This window comes from Panthera uncia (genome assembly GCF_023721935.1).
Source record: "Panthera uncia isolate 11264 chromosome B2 unlocalized genomic scaffold, Puncia_PCG_1.0 HiC_scaffold_24, whole genome shotgun sequence".
In the NCBI taxonomy this organism is placed as follows: Eukaryota; Metazoa; Chordata; class Mammalia; order Carnivora; family Felidae; genus Panthera; species Panthera uncia.
In genome coordinates this window covers 13,440,685-13,457,687 of record NW_026057580.1, presented here as the reverse complement: position 1 = coordinate 13,457,687, position 17,003 = coordinate 13,440,685, and the positions used below count along the sequence as shown (strand labels likewise).

Below are 17,003 nucleotides of genomic sequence, written 5' to 3'. Positions count from 1 at the left end.
CTATTTGGAGTTGCCAGGCTCAAAGTCAATAATTTCATGTCACATCTTCTTTATATACCGGCTTGTAGCTTAACCTTGTAAATTGAAAATAAATTCCATTGCAAGCAGCTTATCCTTTTTAACTGATGTTTGTTAACTTTTCATGTACTGCGACTACAGTTCTTAAATACTGGTAAGAGTCTTCTCTCCTTTAGAAGAGATTATAAACATATTATTGTTCCGGCAAGGAAATGATAAAGCTACATTTCACAGAATGGGTTTGTTAGAGTTAGAAAGAACCCAGAAAGAAAGAGAGAGGGAGAGGGAGAGGGAGAGGGAGAGGGAGAGGGAGAGGGAGAGAGAGAGAGAGAGAGAGAGAGAGAGAGAGAACGAACCCTAGATCACTGAGATCACTGATGAGGGAGCCATAGCGCAACAATCTGAAGAACTGGTCCACACGGTACTGTTTCCTTGGATCATTTGATTGGATGGTGGTGGTTCACGTGCATGGCGCATTTCTGTAAAGCTTCTAATCAACATTAACAGTACAGAACTACTGAAGCCCAGCATCTTAACTGTTTCAAGGATGGTTTGCCCAGAGACTGCTGGTGGTATAGCCCAGAACAGATTCTGGTCTCCCACCTCAAATCCCATGTTCTTTCTCCCCCCCCCCCCCCCCCCCCCACTTTATCTAAAGCACTAATTTGCATATTTACACTAACAGTGGAAAACCCTCTTTTCTCACTTGTTTCAAACATGTGAGATTGTGGTTGTGTGAAATGTTTAAAGACTCTGGTTCCAGTATTAAATTGTACGTAATTTCAAGATATGGACAGAACATAGTAATGTTCTTTACCTCTGAGCCCTGTTTGACATGGTTCTTTAGTACAAGCGCTCAGTAAATGCTTATAAAATGAGTAATTCTGATCTGGAGTAATGTAGCCTTTAATGCCACATATGTTTGGTTCATGGCCAATATTGTTGGTTCAGTAATATTTACTGAATAAAAGTCCATCTTCAGGGAGTCTTTTTAAAATTTTAAGTTTTCCACATAATTTCTGTATAATTTACAATAAATTTTATTATTTAGAATGATTTTCTAGAATTTTTTTTTGTTTTATGTTAACAATAGCATAGTAGTAAAATAGATCATATTTGGGTAATACAAAGAGTAATGGACTTAATATGAGACCAAATTACATCACTATGTTGGCTTGAATTTTCCTTCATCTATAAATGAATTAGTCTAGATTTCAACTCTAATATTATGTAAATATATCCTATTCACTCTGTTTCTATATATAAAAATATTGCTTACCGTCTCTCTGGAGAACCCTAATACAATCTTTATATATCTTTTTTATAAAACATGTAATGTAAATGATGGTAATACTAAGCCCTTTGAAGAAATGAAATAGGAGATGAGGGCTTAGTGATGCAAAGTGCCATTTCAGAAGGAGTAGGCAGAGAAGGCCTTTCTGATTAGATGACATGTAGAACGGAGTCCCGAAGAACGTTGAGTGAGTGGGATGTGGGTGACTAAGCTGCAGAGGGAAGTGCGTGTTTATAACAGCTTCATCCCAGTAAATCCAAATGTTCATCACATGGCAAATGAATAAACAACTTCTGTTACATGTATACAATGGAATACTAGCCAGTAATAAATAGGAACACATAATTGATACATATAGCAACGTGAATATATCTCAAAGCATTATACCCACATGACAAAACTCAAAACTCAGCCAGAAAAGAATACAGTATGTGATTCCATTATTATGACATTCTGGAAAAGGCAAAACTAGGAATAGAGAACAGATCAGTGGTTGGCAGAGTTGGGGGGACAGGAGTGTCTATAAATGGCTCACAGAAACTTTGGGAGTGATGGACATGATCTCAATCTTGATTGTGGTTGTGTTTACACATCCGTATTCATTTGTCAGAACTCAAACAATACCTTCAAAAAGGGTGAATTTTACTGTATGGAAATTATACCTCACTAAATCTGGCTCAGAACAATTCTTTGTAAAGTACGTAATATGAAGTAAACTAGATACCCATTGAAGATACACTACTTCTGTTATAGCTTTCTATCATCTTTGGGTATAGAAATACCTCTCTTCCAGTTTGACAAGCATGGGGCTAGGAAAAATTTTAGATAGCTAATTATGAGAGTTAGCTTATGAACAGTTTCAGCTGTAAAGAAGTGTTCCCTAGCATAAATTATAGAAGTTACAGAAAGCAATGGTTTCTTTTTATTTATTTATTTATTTTTTTTTTTAATTTTTTTTTTCAACGTTTTTTATTTATTTTTGGCACAGAGAGAGACAGAGCATGAACGGGGGAGGGGCAGAGAGAGAGGGAGACACAGAATCGGAAACAGGCTCCAGGCTCTGAGCCATCAGCCCAGAGCCTGACGCGGGGCTCGAACTCACGGACCGCGAGATCGTGACCTGGCCGAAGTCGGATGCTTAGCCGACTGCGCCACCCAGGCGCCCCTAAAGCAATGGTTTCTTGAGGAACACAAGCAAACAGTGCTCTAGTTACAAACTAAAATCAAAAGATACTAATACTGTGATCACAGATACAGTTTCATATGGTACGTGAAGTGAACTTTAACTGCCAGTGTCAGAATCAAAACCTGAGTCAAGCTATTGCCATGTTTCATCAAAAGTTCGGTAAATATTTCTCTCCATGTTTTCATCATCTTCTTAATTTTCCTTATTCCAGCCAGAAAGGAAAAAAATCAGCCAAAATCACCAGTCTCTTCCTTCCTCAGATTTTTAATTGAATGCCAAAATCCCTCAAGTAATAAATGTTGACTCCAACCAGAAGATGCAAGTGGACCAAGACCTTAAAAATATAAGCAGCTAATTTAGCACATGAGCAAATACAGAAAAGGTCAGGAGAAAAGATCCACCAAGCCTCCCTCCTACCCCTTTTATAATAAAGGCCACACTACTAACACGGACCCTTAAATAGTTTCTTAACATAAATGCATCCCGGTCACTCCAACAGAGTTACAGCGTTCTAGCAACTTCACCGGCAAGACACATCCTTAGTTATCATTTAGTAAGCTCATTGAGAACAGGAGAGCCAGATGTAACAAGAGCCAAGAGAAATTCCAAGAGAATGTCCAACTTTGGTATACCTGCAACAGATGCTTTTGCCATCCCTCCTTGTTCTCGCCCTAGTATTAGGTTCAGGTAAAAGAAAAGTAATGACTTTGGCTAGCTTGGTTTTTATATTGCATACAACTCCTGTCCATCCAAAGCTTTTAACTCACTTGGAGAATCTTGTCTGGGAGCAATCTTAAACGATATAGTTGTATCTTTTCAGAGATCCTAAGGAATTTGTGGCAGTTCAAATTTCAGGCTGTTTTTTTTTTTTTAACCATTTGGTTACCCTATTGGGTAAAAACCCAGGAATGGAATTGCTTGGTCGCATAGTGTGTTTAACTGTATAAGAAAAATTGCCAACATGTTTTCTAAAGTGGTTATACAACTTTACTTCTTGACCAGCAATGCCTAAGATTCCTGGTTACTTCACATCCTTGGCAATGCTTATTATTGTGCTTTTTAAGTTGCAGCTATTTTAGTGGGTATGTAATGGTATGGAAGTGTGGTTTTAATTTGTATCTGCCTAATGGCAAATGAGATTACACATCGTTTCATGTGCTTATGAGTCATTTAAATATATTCTCTGGTGAAGTACCTGTTCAAATCCTTTGCTTAGTTTTTACTGCTTTTTTGTTTTGTTTTGTGTGTTGCTTTTTTGGTCTTTTTACCATTGAGTTGTAAAATTCCTTTATATATAAATCTTTAGTAGGTATGTGGTTTACGAGTATTTTCCCTCTGTATATGACTTATTCTCCTTCTGGCATTCTAATTTAATGTATGTTAAGCCATGTTTTTTATTGAGGTAAAATTGGTCTATAACATTATATTAGTTTCAGGTATAAACATTGTAATTATTATATGTATTTGTATATACAACGAAGTGATTACCCCGGTAAGTCTAGTTGCCATCTGTCAAAGTGGCCCCTTTTCCCTTTTTTGCCCACCTGTCAACCTCTTTCCCCTCTGACAACCACCAATCTATAGGTTTTGTTTGTTTTGTTTTTTGATTCCACATACAAATGAAATCACATGGTATTTGTTTCTCTGCCTGATTTTACTTAGCATAGTGTTCTCAAGGTCCATCCATATTGTCACAAATGGCAAGATTTCCTTCATTTTTATGGCTGAATAGTATTTTTAATTTCTTTTGTTATTTTTAATGCATATTTATTATTCTGAGAGAGCATGAGTAGGAGAGGGGCAGGGAGAGAAGGAGAAACAGAATCCAAAGCAGGCTCTAGACTCCGAGCTGTCAGCACAGAGCCCGACACAGGGCTCGAACTCACGGACCATGAGATCATGACCTGAGCTGAAGTCGGACGCTTAATCGACTGAGCCACCCAGGCACCCCCCTAAATAGTATTCTTTTTATCCTTTCATCCGTTGATGGACAAAAGTTGTTTCCATATCTTGGCTAGTTCAGTAATGCTACACTTGTCATAGGGGAGCACACACTGTATTTCAAATTAGTGTTTTCATTTTCTTTGGATAAATACCCAGAAGTGGAATAACTGGATCATATGGTAGATCGAGGTTTAATTTTTTGAAGAACCTCCATATTGTTTTCCATTGTGGCTGCACCAATTTACCTTCCCACCAACAATGTGATGGATGGTCCCCTTGTCTCAACATCCTCGCCAGCACTTGTTATTTTTTGTCTGTTTTATAATAACCATTATAACAGGTGTGAGCTGATACCTCATTATAATTCTGATTTGCATTTCCCTGATAATTAGTGATGTTGAGCATCTTTTCATGGGCCTGTCGGCCATCTTTACGTCTTCTTTGGAAAAATGGGTCTTTAGATCCCCTGCCCATGTTTCAGTTGGATTGTTTGTTTTCTTGCTCCTGAGTTGTTTGAGGTTTTTTATACATTTTGGATATAGTTACTATCAAATATATGATTTGCAAATATTTTCTTAGTGGGTTTTTCAGCAGGTCGCCTTTTTATTTTGTTGCTGGTTTCCTGGGCTGTGCTGAAGCTTTTAGTTGGTTTAGTCCTAGGTGTTTATTTTTGCTTTTTTTTTTTTGCCTCTGCAATATCGGAATTGAGATTTAAACCACATACAACTGGCCCTTGTGTAGGGGCTTCTTGCACTGCATGGGTCTGTCCCCTAGTCTTCATCTTCTGGTCACCTCTATAGGCAAGGTGAATAGAGAAGACAGATTGTCATCCTGTCATACCTCAGCTGGGAATGCATTATCTCTAGCACTCATTTTTTTTGCCCCTCTGCACATGTATATGCATGATCGGAAATACTGCAAATATTGATTTGGGGACTACAAATAAATTTTAGTGAGTAGGTGAATTCACAAATAAGAAATTGGTGGACTATGAGGATCAACTGCATTTACTTTTCCATTTTCCCTAGTAGTTTGAGGTGGGTAGCTGAGTCCTAGCTAAGTGAGAAGTAAGTAAAAGTCTGCTGTAGGGCTTTTGCTTTTCCTAGTAGGGGTGGCCAAGTGACTGGTTCTTCATTACCTGTTTCTTTGGTTTGAGTGTTGATATGAGTTGGAAAGTGTGGCAGTAGTCCTCTGACTCTAGGCTGACGTGTGAGGATGAAAAGCACCACCGTTAAGGTGAAAAGATCTTGTTACTTGGTTGTGCCTGATGAACAGCGAAACCCATCCTAACAGCCACCTACCTAAAGTCCTTGAGTGTGAGAAAAATAACCCCCTGCGTATTTAAGCCACTGTAGGTTAAGCTTTCTATTACCTGGAACCAAATGCATTCTTAGTTGACAGTAATTCAGTTCTTACAGTTTTTATATTCAGTAGGGTTTTTTTTTTTTTCTTTTTTGAAACATGGGAACTTAACATAGTTATTGGTAGTTGCTTTTGCTCACCACTTGATGTATGTGATATGTATGTGCTGTATTAGGTAAAAGCTTATTTTAAATGGCTCTATTCATTGCCAGGTTTAGGTAATACATGTAAGTCAGGTGCAGTCTTTTAGTGCATGCTCTTTGATGATTACCACTAACAAAGCAATGAGGAGTAAAATGAATTGTACCAACTTGAGCTTTGGCTTTGGTGACATTATTACTTTGAATCATTAGTAATGAGGAACAAAGCTTACTGTTTCCGCTTAGTCTATAGTTCACCCAGAGATATCGGAAGTATAGGGACTAGTGGTCAAGAGTGCTGTACTGATACACAATCACCTCATCTCTCCCACTTCTCTTCCAATATAATTCTGTAATTTCATACGTCACAAAAAGACTTTGAACATCACTTGCTTCTGTATTCTCCTCTCAGGTAAGTATCAAAATAAGAAAGGAATTGTCACATTACAACCTAAAGATCTGGAATGAAGACAGTCTTTGGAAAACACCCTAGCCTTTTAGTACCTGGATGGTCACGTTAATCTTACGTTTAAGTGAGATCTCTTCTTCTACCCACACTTTCCCCTTATTTGATCTTCGTTCATTATAAGCACTTCATTGTTCTTGTCATAAAATAATTTACATATCATTTATCGCTATGAACAAGTGTCCTGATTCTCAGAGAATGAGCATCCAGGGACTGGGTTTGGGGTCTCTTCCTAGATTTGTTCTTTTTTTTTATTTATTTTTTTAATGTTTATTTATTTTTGAGACAGAGAGAGACAGAGCATGAATGGGGGAGGGTCAGAGAGAGGGAGACACAGAATTCGAAACAGGCTCCAGGCTCTGAGCTGTCAGCACAGAGCCCGACGCGGGGCTTGACCTCACTGACCGCGAGATCATGACCTGAGCCGAAGTCGGCCGCTTAACCGACTAAGCCACCCAGGCGCCCCTAGATTTGTTCTTTGAGCTACCTGGGCAAGTCCTCAGATCCTCAGGTAGTCTGTGAACATCTTCAGGTCAGGAATCATATCTTACTCATTTTTGTATCCTCAGCCTTTAGCACAGGGGTTTATAATAGGTAGTTCTGTACCCACTTGTTTTGTTGAATTGTCTTTTATTTAGATATAATGTTTCATTTTTTTAAAAAAAGGGTCTCATTAAATTATAGGCAAGTCACATAATAGGGAGTTATTTTAGCAGATTACATGATCATTTGTAACTCTGTAGGACAAAGATCCTGCCTATTTTTGTATTGTTGAGAAAATGAAAAGTATCTATGCCCTTTAAAAGCAGACTATGCATAATTTGGCTATTGTTGAAAGCACTGCTATAAACATTGGGGTACATGTGCCCCTGTGAATCAGCAGTCCTGCATCCTTTGGATAAATTCCTAGTAGTGCTGTTGCTGGGTCGATGGGAGGGGGGTGGTGGAGAGGGGAAAATGGGTGATGGGCATTGAGAAGGGCATTTGTTGGGATGAGCCCCGGGTGTTGTATGTAAGCAATGAATCACGGGAATCTACCCCCAAAACCAAGAGCACAGTGTATACACTCTATGTTAGCCAATTTGACAATAGATTATATTTAAAAAAAGAGAGATACAAATATATAATAACCATGCAACTCTATAAATATTGAAAAATAAAAACATATTCTATGAGTAAACTAAAAAAGCAAACTATGGCATTTCCTTTGTCAGTTTCATGATTTTTTTTAAAAAACATATTCGGAAGAGTTTTATGCATTCCTGTATGTTTCCATGGGGTGTTGTGGTTGTTATACTTGAAACTAGCATAACATTATGAGTCAACTATACTGAAATAAAAACAAAAATAAATAAGTCTTTATTCAGTACTTGCTGTGTTTTAAGGGACTGTCTGACCTACAAAAGAAACAAAAGGCATAATCTTTAAACTTCTGGTCTTACAGCCCTACTGAGTGATAAAGACATTGGAATTAAATTGTTGAGAAATAGTGCTGAAATAAAGTAATATAAAATAAAATGTCTACTTGTGTGATGCTGGAAAAAAAACAAAAACAAAACCAAGAAAGAGTGTGATAGTGGGGTCTTTATTAATTGTTGATTGCCAGCCGTCATCACCAGCTGTGATCCAGTCAAACTTTGTGTGTGTTGCGAGTTAGTAGGTTTGGGGTAGAGAGGGAGGGTTAAAATCCAGCCAGCTATAATTCATACCTTCATGGAGCCCTGTCACTCAGGCATAGTGGCTCTTAGCAGAGATGGTACTTTGAAATGTGCTTCAGAAATGTGCCTTGGTAGGATCCCACTCATAGTTCGTTGTAGAGAAGGGAGGAAGTAACAAGAGTTCAGACAGTGGAGAGATTTCTCTGGTGTCTGTCCTTTTAGAGACTTCTGTTCTAGAAAAGTATTGCCTTGTTACAGAAGTCATCTCCTGAAGTAGGTACAGTCAACCAAGAACTTACAAGGTGGCTGTGAACTAGGGTTCCTTTTTCTGTGGCCCAAGAATCACTTTCATAACCAGCCCCAGGTAATGCTTCCTTTTGGCCACCATTATTTGTCAGTTAAACATTATCCTATTTCAGAGACAAGAAAATTTGTGGACTGCTTGGAAGATTTCCTAGAAGAACCTTCTATCAAGACGTAGAGTAAAGAACTTTTGGGTATCTAGATTTTTCCTTGTATAACAGAAGCATTACTCTCCTACAGATTACACTTTTTTGTTGTTTCTATGAGGAGTTTTACTGTATTAATTTTTTTATTGTACTTTAATTTCTTATTCTACTCTTATTTAAACATACAAATTTCAAAGATTTTTTTTTTTAATTTCAATTCAGTATTCATTTCAGGCACTTAGGAAACTCACCATAATTCACTTACATATAAAAAATGTTTTTGCCAGCTAAAACAATATTTTTAGTTTCAGATTTTGCTATGCTTGCAGAATCTATGTGTGTTGTGATTCATTTTTATGGAAAATCTTTACATCTCTAGAGTGTAGACATAGTCCTTATACTTTTGGTCATCTAATTTTAGACTCATTTTCAAGAAAACATTTGGTCATGCATTTAAAATATTTTCTCTTCTACTCCGAAGCCCTGGTGTTTTGCTACTCCTTTGACTACTTGTCATAGACCTATCTTTTTGTGAAGTTGTTTTTAACATTCCAGAAACTTCTACCTACCTTGTTTGGAGACCTGCCTCATCGTAACAATTTTTCAAAGTAAATAATATAGTGAGTTTGTATCTTAACTGACAAGAACATAAATGAGTCACATCTCAGACTGCCAAGTGGCTGTTTAAGAAGCACACACTGGTGTCCTTGTTAATGATCTTGGTTTTAACCATCTGAGAAGTACATGCCATTCTATATGATAGCCCTTATGATACCTACATTTCCAATGATATTTCTTTTTTTTTTTTTTTTAACGTTTATTTATTTTTGAGACAGAGAGAGACAGAGCATGAACGGGGGAGGGTCAGAGAGAGGGAGACACAGAATCTGAAACAGGCTCCAGGCTCTGAGCTGTCAGCACAGAGCCCGACGCGGGGCTCGAACTCCCGGACCGCGAGATCATGACCTGAGCCGAAGTCGGCCGCTTAACCGACTGAGCCACCCAGGCGCCCCTCCAATGATATTTCAAAGTCATTTCAAAAAAAAAAATTAATGTTTATTTATTTTTGAGTGGGGGGAGGGGCAGAAAGAGGGAGACACAGAATCCAAAGCAGGCTCCAGGCTCTGGGCTGTCAGCACAGAGCCCAGCATGGGGCTCGAACTCAGGAACTGCAGGATCTGACCTGAGCCGAAGTTGGGACGTTTAACTGACCGAGCCACGCAGGTGCCTTGATATTTTAAAGTTCTGTTTCATTTCTCTGGTGACTACAATATAGGCTAATCATTTGGACTCCCATTTCTTTTGTTATTTTTGTGATGTTGGACCAACTATCTTGTTGTTGTTGTGTGCGTGTATGTGTTTATAAACTGTGGCTTCTGATTTCTACTGTAAAGAAAATGGTGAGACTAATAATTGTCTTTTGAAAATTGCTGACATAACAGAATTTAAATTATTAATATTTTACTCTTAGATTTCTGAAACACAGTGAAATAATTCAAGAGGAAGACAAACCAACCAACAAAAAACATAATAGGGAGAAACTAAATATGAATATTATTGTTAATAGCTAAACGAAAGAACTAAAATGCTTTAAAAATTATACAATTTATGGTAGAGTTGTATAGAAACTAAAAATTTCTGGTGTTTTACAATGCGGAGGGGCAACTACGTGGTTCAAAGTGTCCAACTCTTGGTTTCAGCTCAGGTCATGATACCAAGGTTCGTGGGTTCAAGCCCTGCATCGGGCTCTGCACTGATAGTGTGGAGCCTGTTTGGGATTCTCTCCCTTCCTCCCTTTCTGCACCCCCTATCCTCTCTCTCTCTCTCTCTCTCTCTCTCTCTCTTTCACGTTGGGTGAGGCTAATGATGGTAGTCAATGTAATGATGGCAACCTGCCTATCTTTAGATCCTTTCCCAGGGAAGATAATTTTGATCTGCACCTTAGATATCTAATGGACCTGATTTTGGAGCCTTAGATGTCCAGTTGATTAGGTAATTTGGATTGGGACTAATGAGAAGTAATCTGAGCTGGGTGCATTAAAATATATGCCTAATAATCTTTCACCTCATAGCAGGTGCATTCAGAGTCACTGAATGCAGTATTGTCATGCATCCTAGGAAAATAGGCCTGTTGCATTGCCAGTCTAGCATAGTGTCATATTTGGTGGCATATTGTCCTTGAATAGTAGGGGCTTGACCATCTGCAAAGAGCTGGACAGCTTGGTCATACATGGCCTTTAGTGGGGGTGGGAGGTTAGGGATCTGGAAGCAGGACTTTAACACAGTTGCATACATTTTTTTTACATAGTCCATTACAGATTGTGGAATGCAGCGATAAAGGTCGATACTCTGTCAAATTGAGAGGCCCGTTCTTACCACTTGGATTTGATCCCCTTTGATCTCTTTTATTTCTTTGATCTTGCAACCACTTTTCCCAGTGAGAGAGTCTGCCCACTAACAGGATCCATCTGCCTCGGGGTACCCAGTAGTGGTGGGGTATGTGTTGTTGTTTGCTCATTATTTATATATTCTTGATGCCAGGACCCATACAATGTGTTTATATCAGGATATGACCTCTGGTTGTGTGTCTTCATAACATAAAGCATGTAAGTCAGTGCAGTGGGAGATAGGAATATTTCTGGAAGCCATTCCTATACTGTGACAGCTAGCAATAACCATACAAGGAAATGACTGTTAACTAAATCTGTCACATGGACCCCAAACTAAAGGTATCTCCAGATCATCCTTCCCTTAGCAGGATTTCAAAGCTGCCTCAGTCACTCCAGAGTCACCCCGCAACAGGGAACTGTGATGATGGAGGGAAGTCCACAAGGGGGGGAAGACAGCTTTCTTAATCGACTAATAGAAATACTCCATTTTTGTTGATTTTTAAATAAAACTTTGGCCATGTATCCTAGACTTCTCCAGGGCCATGGAAAGATCTGATACAAGTGAGGAGACCTGATGCTTAACTTCATTAGCTTCATGCTAAATCCACTTGGGTGTTTGTTCAGTGTGTGTGTGTATAAAATAAACTTGAAAGTTACTACAGGATCAGGAAAACACGATACAAATAGACAAAACAATATGAGACTATCAATATAGTATTATAGAATAGTAAGAGCTGCATCCCACTATATACGTGTGTGTGTGTGTGTGTGTATGGTTTGCTGTATAAGCTATATGTAAAAGCTCTTAATGTTTATTTTTGAGAGAGAAAGACAGAGTGTGAGTGGGGGAGGGGCAGAGAGAGGGGGAGACACAGAATCCGAAGCAGGCTCCAGGCCCTGAGCTGTCAGCATAGAACCTGACACAGGGCTCGAACTCACAAACCATGAGATCACGACCTGAGCCGAAGTCGGACACTTAACCGACTGAGCCACCCAGGCACCCCTGAACTGATTTTTTTTTTTAACGTTTATTTATTTTTGGGACAGAGAGAGACAGAGCATGAACGGGGGAGGGCAGAGAGAGAGGGAGACACAGAATCGGGAGCAGGCTTCAGGCTCTGAGCCATCAGCCCAGAGCCCGATGCGGGGCTCGAACTCACGGACCGCGAGATCGTGACCTGGCTGAAGTCGGACGCTTAACCGACTGCGCCACCCAGGCGCCCCCTGATTTTTAACTTAAATCAAATACAGTAAAACCTTGGTTTGTGAGCATACTGTGTTCCAGAAACATGCTTGTAATCCAGAGCTTGTGTATCAGAGCGAATTTCCCCATAAGAAATAATGGAAAACTCAGATGATTTGTTCCACAGCTCAAAAATATTCATATAAAAATGGTTACCGTACTGTAATATAATACCAAATAATAAAGAAGATGCAAAATATAAAGAAAAATAAATAAATCTGCACTTACATTTGAAAACCTTTGTGGCTGGTGTGAGGGAGAGGAGAGAGAGGGGGGTTATTGTGTGGAACAACTTTCACTATCACTAATGGAATCACTGCTATCTATTGGCTCAGTGGCATCTTCTTCTACATGGGGGACATTGTATATGCTCACACAGATGCTGACAACAGTACAGTATTAATAAACACTTGTCATATCCTGTATTTAATGTAACTGGCAATCAGGCAGCAGAGGAAAGGGGCTATATCTGCAGGCAGCCTGACCTAGAATGAAGCAAAGCATTCTTGAGCTTCCTCTTGTATGGAGAAGCAAAGGACTGTCCCTAGGTGCTTTGAAGTGACAAAATATACACTAGTGCCAGTTGTGGACACCTTCCAGTGTTCTGAAAAATCACTGATTGCTGCCAAACACCGCAGCCTGAGACCGAGCATCGGAAGTATGAGAGCTGATCACCCACAATCCTGCAGTGAAAGAGAAAGAGAGAGAGAGAGGAACCATTGGTTCAGTTGTGATCGTGTGACATTCTGTGTCACATACTACTCATATTGCAAGACATAGCTCGTTTATCAAGTTAAAATTTATTAGAAACGTTTGCCTGTCTTGCGAATACTTGCAGAACAAGTTACTTGCAGTCCAAGGTTTTACTGTATTTATTTTATATCTAATCTTTATTCAGCCTTACGTTGGGTCCTGTGGTGGTTACACATAATTATTGTTAGAAAATTTGTAAGTATTGGGACAATATACTCACATGGAATAAAAGTAATTTACAGCGTTATGATAATTATATCCAATAACTCTGTGTGTTGTATCTAAGAATCTTGCTATCTTCACAACAACTCTGAGTTACCCCGAAAGAAGTCATTTTATAACTATAGAAACAGAATCAGCAAGTAAATCTTGGAGCTGGAACCAGGATCCATGTCATTTGCCTCTTTATCTTTTTACGTTTTTAAAAATCACTTCCCTCTTTTGTAAATAAAGCAATACTTTTTATAGTGTTGTAGAAACAAAACTTCATTATGTTTCATGACATCGAGTTATAGTGTATTAGTTTCCTGGGGCTTCTGGCAACAAAGTACTGCAAACCCAGTAGCTTAAAACAAGATAATTTATTGTCTCACAGCTCTAGCGGCTGGAAGTCCTAAGTCAAGGTGTCAGCAGTCTTGGTTCCTTCTAAGGGCTCTGAGGAGTAATCTCGTCCCTGTTTCTCTCCTTTGTCTCCTAGCTTCTGGGGATTGCCGGCAATCATTGGGATTGGTGGGTTTTAGACGGGTCATATCATCTCTGTCTCCATCTTTACATGGTGTTCTCCCTATGTCTCTGTGTCTTCACATGATCGTCCTTTTATTAGGACACTGGTTACATTGGATTTGGGGTCCCCCAACTGCAGTATGACCTCATCTTTACTACTTACTTTACAATGACCTTATTTCCAAATAAGGTCACCTTCTGAGGTAGTGGGGTTTAGGACTTCATATCTTTTTGAGGAGACACACACAATCTATAACATAGATTATTATTGTTTGGGAAATCTCATTTTTCTCTGAAATTCCGTCAATAGAAGGATGCCTGGGTGGCCCAGTCACTTAAACATCTGACTTTGGCTCAGGTCATGATCTTGAAGTTCATGGGTCCGAGCCCCGCGGCAGGCTCTATGCAGACGGCACAGAGCCTGGAGCCTGCTTCAGATTCTGTGTCTCCCTCTCTCTCTGCCCTTTCCCCACTCACTCTCTGCCTCTCCCTCAAAAATAAATAAACACTAAAAAAAAAAAAAAAAAGTAAAGAAATTCTGTCAATAGAGAGTTTAAAGAAAACAGTTCTGAAGTTGGCCACTGAAACCACATTACTTTAAGGAGCCATTTAATGTCTTGGAATGAAGAAGAGATAACCCTGTCTTGTCTCACTTATAGTGTGCCTTTGAGAATCAAGTGAGGTGATACTTTAAAAATGCTGCTATTTGTTTTTTTTTTCCCCAGTGAAACATTAATTCCAGATCATTGCATTTTCATTGAAAATTACTGAAAGTGGCATTCCTTTTACTTAATGTTCTCTCATCAGCTCAGTGGAGGAGTGGTCATACCTGTTAAATTTTCTACGTGTGTATCCTGACTTTAACTAATTTATGAGAATCCCACATCCTTTTTTACTGGTACCATAGAAACTGTGATATTAAAAAGTACTCATATTTCTAACTATGAATATTATAAATTACCCTTCAAGTTAGTTATTCCAACTTTTTAAAATAAAAAGTAAAGAAAACATTTTATTATTCTAAAATATATGTATTTTAAGAGAATGCCTATGTGTTGTCCCATACTTGTTTGTAATTTACTCTGTTGGAATTGGAGCATCTTTAAAAAACTTTTTTCTTGTTGTGCTCATAAAATTGTTCACATTTTCCCTAGATTGACAGATGAATTGTGCAAAGCTGGCATTGATGTAAACATGTGTAGAAGCAAAGATCCCAGAAAGTTTTTGAAATCGTATTTAATCATGTGAGTAGGAGAACAGAACAGGGAGAGAAAAAGGAAGAAAGCGTTTTGAAATGTATGCCGGTCACTCAGTCTGTGCCTTTAAATGTGGCAGCAAAGGTTATGCGAAGAAATGTTTGCATTGAACCTTTTGACCATTCTACAACTCAGGAAGGATGCAACAGTTTTGTTAGTTAAAAAACACTATACAAATGTTGAGGATATCTGCATGACATTAAGGGATTGAAATCATTTTGTCATCCTGTGATAAGAACAAGACCAGGTGGCTCCATTCTGTGGCTTAGGATGTGGGTTTCTTTGGTTTTGCTAGTCTCTGATACTCAGGGAAACAAGTTATGTATGCAGAATGCGCTGTTTTTTTTTTTAGATGCATGGAGTGTGGTAGCCTAATTATTGGCCGTGGAATATGTTCTGTTGGGCATTGTGTGGCAGTCTGTTTGCTTTTTTTGTTCTCTTGTTTTTCTTTTTCTTTTTGTTTTTTTAATGTAGAGATGGGTCCTGCTGAGCAGATACAAATGCATTAAGATCGAAGTGCTGCCTTTGATATTATTTTTGTTGTATTTGAAATTCAGATGATTAATTACTGTAATGTGTATTTCAAAAATGAAAATTGCTAGTTTGTGGGTGGAGTGGCCTATGACGCACATACCGAAGAACTTTTTGCTTCTTCAGCAGAAGGCCTTCTACTAGTATCTAGCGCCATTGCCCTCATCCATGGGTTTCATTTCTTCAACACAGAAGCCCTGAAGTCATCTCCGTCTTGCCCCTTCATCTGTTTTCTCCCTACTTTGCTTTTATTCATTAAAAGCAACATTCTCATTCACTTGTTTATATAGGAGAAAACTTACGGTTCAGCCTGTACATGATAGGAAGTTCCAGCGTGGTCAAGATTCTTATCAGCCCAGTAAGTATCTAACCGTAGTCTTCATTTGTTCCACACTTACTTCAGTGTGCTGTCCATCTCTAACCTACCTTTATTCTCTCTAAGATAATCAGGGTTACACTCTCTGCAAACTGCAGATCCGAATCTGCTGTCTTCCCAGAAGTCAAATATTCAGGATCCTTATACTGACATTTTGGTGGAAGTCCTCTTCTTAATCCCGATGAAAGTCTTGAACGCTTTCTTTTTTATTTCTTCATCGTACAGTCATTCCTTCATTGGTCATTCACTAAGCATTATCCTCCAGTCTTTTCAGTTTTTTTTTTTTTTTTTTAAATAATAGCTTCACACATACAGGAAGATGAGTTTCCACAATATAATCCGTTAAGGAGTCCCATACTTAAGATGAAATTTGCCTGTAGTGAAAAGAATGTCTTCGCTCATAACTTTGAACGTCAGTTGTCTGTTTACAAATGGCTAGGTAGAATGTGCCCAAACGCAGAAAAAAAAGAACTTAAAAAATCATATTTACTGTGAGCTTATTATGATCTCTGTCAAGGCAGAGACCAGTGTTGTTCACCCTAACAATTCCATAATCCTGGCTATATATGATGGGTGTGACGTAAATGATCTTTGACTGAATGGATAATACAGATACCAAGCTACCTGTGGCTTGAACCAAGTAGACAAGCACAAGCTGTTAACCATTAGGATTTTTTTTCATCTGAAATTAGCTTCAGGTTAGGAAAGGAGCTGCTTCGTCAGGTTAGACTTCATCTTTCTCATGATTCTGAGTAGGCTGTAATTCTTTCTGTTTCCACTTGTCTCTTTACATGGCTTGCATCATAGAAAAGACAGATTGTCAACAACATTATTATTATTCTGATGTAAATCTAGCTGTTGCAGTGATTGTAAGCATTGATAATTAAGAATTTTAAAAGTAGGTACTTTGAAAACTTTGCTTTCAGACATGCTGTTGAACTACTAAATAGATGTCTCTTAACACAGTTTGAACCAAATAATGCTGAAAAACACAGCACTTTCCTCAGCTTTTAAGCCATTTAATTGTAAACTTCAGCTTTAAAAACGGAGATAAAGTTCCTAAGGTTACATGTGCCCAAAAACATTAAAATAAAAGGCTTAATAATTTATAACATAGAAAGTATTAGATGTTTGTCTACACACAGATCTTGGTAAGAGCAAAATGATTTGCTGATCAAAATGATTACTTTTATGATTATTTGAAACAACTTTTT

At 38.5% G+C, this 17,003-nt stretch overlaps 1 protein-coding gene across 3 annotated transcripts in view; it reads left to right on the top strand.

Annotated features, from left to right (window-relative positions):
* SUPT3H (SPT3 homolog, SAGA and STAGA complex component) overlaps positions 1–17,003 on the top strand; it is a 537,375-nt gene that overhangs the window by 195,041 nt on the left and 325,331 nt on the right. The window contains exon 1 of one of the 3 annotated variants that reach the window (XM_049652811.1): positions 13,396–15,771. The exons of the other annotated variants lie outside the window; for them this stretch is intronic. The gene's annotated coding sequence lies outside the window, so the exon portion shown is untranslated. Of the gene's footprint in view, positions 1–13,395; positions 15,772–17,003 lie in introns of those variants that run through there. 3 annotated transcript variants of the gene reach the window in all.